General features: G+C 36.7%; 1 non-coding gene across 1 annotated transcript; it reads right to left on the bottom strand.

The window, feature by feature from the left end:
* Nucleotides 1-2,457: 2,457 nt before the first annotated feature.
* On the bottom strand, nt 2,458-2,565 carry LOC130959974 (small nucleolar RNA R71). Its single transcript, XR_009078947.1, has one exon. It is a non-coding gene; the product is annotated as a small nucleolar RNA R71 (small nucleolar RNA).
* Between the last annotated feature and the right edge of the window lie 362 nt (nt 2,566-2,927).

The raw sequence follows: 2,927 nt of genomic DNA, 5'->3' as shown, positions 1-2,927 counted from the left end.
TCATATATTTGAGTTTGCCTGACTAAGACTTACAAGATGACCATAGCTTGCTTCAATGCTAACAATCTCCGTGGGATCGACCCTTACTCACGTAAGGTATTACTTGGACGACCCAGTGCACTTGCTGGTTAGTTGTGCGAAGTTGTGTAATGCCATGGAATTGAACCACCAAGTTTTTGGAGTTCATGACCAGGGATTATGAGAGTTGTGAAAAGTATTGTTCACAATTTCGCGCCACCAAGTTTTTGGCGCCGTTGCCGGGGATTGTTCAAGTTTTGAGCAAGCTTTTGGTAACAATGCCTGTGATTGTTCTAGTTTGGACAACTGACGGTTCATCTTGTTGCTTAGATTAGGTATTTATTTTTTTTCGAAATTCTTGAAGATGAATTCTAGAGTTTCATGATGATTTGTTGAAATCTGGCTGGCTGAGAGGCCATGTCTAATCTGATTGGACCGAGGTTTCAACTTATCACCACAAGAGCTTGTTGATTTTCATCAATTTTGCTTTTGGAGCAGTGATCTGCTAAGGCTTGGCTGACCTTTGGTCATGTCTAGTGTTTTGGACCGAAGCTTTCTTTGAAAGCTTGGCTGGCTGTGAAGCCATGTCTAATTCCTGGACCGGAGTCTTAGACTAGCATTGCACTGATTCCTGGAATTCTCATTAAGAATTTTGATACCTTTTCCCACTTAATTTTCGAAAAACACAAAAAAAAATTACAAATTCATAAAAACCAAAAATATTTGATGTTTCTTGCTTGAGTCTAGAGTCTCATCTTAAGTTTGGTGTCAAATGCATGTTTTGTTACATTTTTCGAATCCATGCATATATTTCTTTGTTTTGATCTTTGAATTCTTTTGGCTTGAGTATTTATGTGTCTCATATAGTGTCAGTAGTACACAAACTGCTAAGTTTGGTGTCTTGCATGCATTGCTATTTGATTCTTGTTGCATTTTGATTATTGAAAATCCAAAAATATTTTTAATTTGTGTCTTTTCAAGTCAATAATACAAAGAATTGAAGATTCAGAACATACTGCAGAGGAATTATACAGAAAAAGCTGAGCATTCAAAAATGCCCAGTGAAGAAGGCAGACTGGCGTTTAAACGCCAGCCAGGGTACCTGGTTGGGCGTTTAACGCCCAAAAAGGTAGCATTTTGGGCGTTAAACGCCAGAATGTATACCGGCGTTTAACGCCAGGATGGTGCTAGGGGGAAGATTTTGTTTTCAAATCAATTTTTTTTTTCAAGTTTTCAAAGTTTTTCAAAACCAAATCTTTTCAAATCATATCTTTTCAATCAAATGTTTTCAAAATCAATTTCTTTCCTTTTTCAAAGATACTTACTAACAATTAATGATTTGATTGAACATTTTTTGCCTTTTCTATTAAGGAAGGTTTTATGTTTGAATCATATCTTTTCTTGTTAGGCAAGTCATCAATTTTTTTTGAAAATCACATCTTTTCAAATTGTTTTCAAATCATATCCTTTAAAATTGTTTTCAAATCATATCTTCTCAATCACATCTTTTTAAAACCATAACTTTTCAATCAAATCTTTTTAATCACATTTTTTTAAATAGTTTTCAATCAAATCTTTTTAATTTCTAATTTCAAAATCTTTTTCAAAAATCATTTGATTTCTTTTTCACTTTTAATTTTCGAAAATTATCAATCAAATTTTCAAAATGTTTTCAAAATCTTTTAATTGAATTTTCGAAAATTCTCTTCCCTCCTTCCCACATCCTTCTATTTATGGAGTACTACTCCTTCTTAATGCACAATTCGAACTCTAACTAATAAAGTTCGAATTCTTCTTCTCCTTCTTCTTTCTATTTCTCTTTTCCTCTGACACTTCAAGGAATCTCTATACTGTGACATAGAGGATTCCACATTTTCTTGTTCTCTTCTCTTTCATATGAGCAGGAGCAGAGACAAAGGCATTCTTGTTGAAGCTGATCCTGAACCTGAAAGGACCTTGAAGAGAAAGCTAAGAGAAGCTAAAGCACAACCCTCTGTTGAGGACCTGACCGAATTCTTCAAGGAAGAAGAACACATGGCAGCCGAAAACAACAACAATGCCAACAATGCAAGGAAGGTGCTGGGTGACTTCACTGCACCTACTCCTGATTTCTATGGGAGAAGCATCTCTATCCCTGCCATTGGAGCAAACAACTTTGAGCTTAAGCCTCAATTAGTTTCTCTAATGCAACAGAATTGCAAGTTCCATGGACTTCCAATGGAAGATCCTCATCAGTTCTTAGCTGAATTCTTGCAAATCTGTGACACAGTCAAGACTAATGGGGTTAACCCTGAGGTCTACAGACTGATGCTATTCCCTTTTGCTGTAAGAGACAGAGCTAGAATATGGTTGGATTCTCAACCTAAAGAAAGCCTGGACTCTTGGGAAAAGCTAGTCAATGCCTTCTTGGCAAAGTTCTTTCCACCACAAAGATGGAGTAAGCTTAGAGTGGAAGTCCAAACCTTCAGACAGAAGGATGGAGAATCCCTCTATGAAGCTTGGGAAAGATACAAACAATTAATCAGAAGATGTCCTTCAGACATGCTTTCTGAATGGAGCATCATAGGTATTTTCTATGATGGTCTCTCTGAACTATCCAAGATGTCTTTGGATAGCTCTGCTGGAGGATCTCTTCATCTGAAGAAGACGCCTGCAGAAGCTCAAGAATTGATTGAAATGGTTGCAAATAACTAATTCATGTACACTTCTGAAAGGAATCCTGTGAACAATGGGACTAGTCAGAAGAAAGGAGTTCTTGAGATTGACACTCTGAATGCCATATTGGCTCAGAACAAGATATTGACTCAACAAGTCAATTTGATTTCTCAAAGTCTGTCTGGAATGCAAAATGCACCAAACAGTACTAAGGATGCTTCATCTGAGGAAGAAGCTTATGATCCTGAGAACCC

Source organism: Arachis stenosperma, unplaced genomic scaffold, assembly GCF_014773155.1.
Source record: "Arachis stenosperma cultivar V10309 unplaced genomic scaffold, arast.V10309.gnm1.PFL2 arast.V10309.gnm1.Scaffold_100028, whole genome shotgun sequence".
Lineage (NCBI taxonomy): Eukaryota > Viridiplantae > Streptophyta > Magnoliopsida > Fabales > Fabaceae > Arachis > Arachis stenosperma.
Note: the sequence above shows the minus strand (reverse complement) of the source record. Positions and strands in the feature narration are given on the sequence as shown.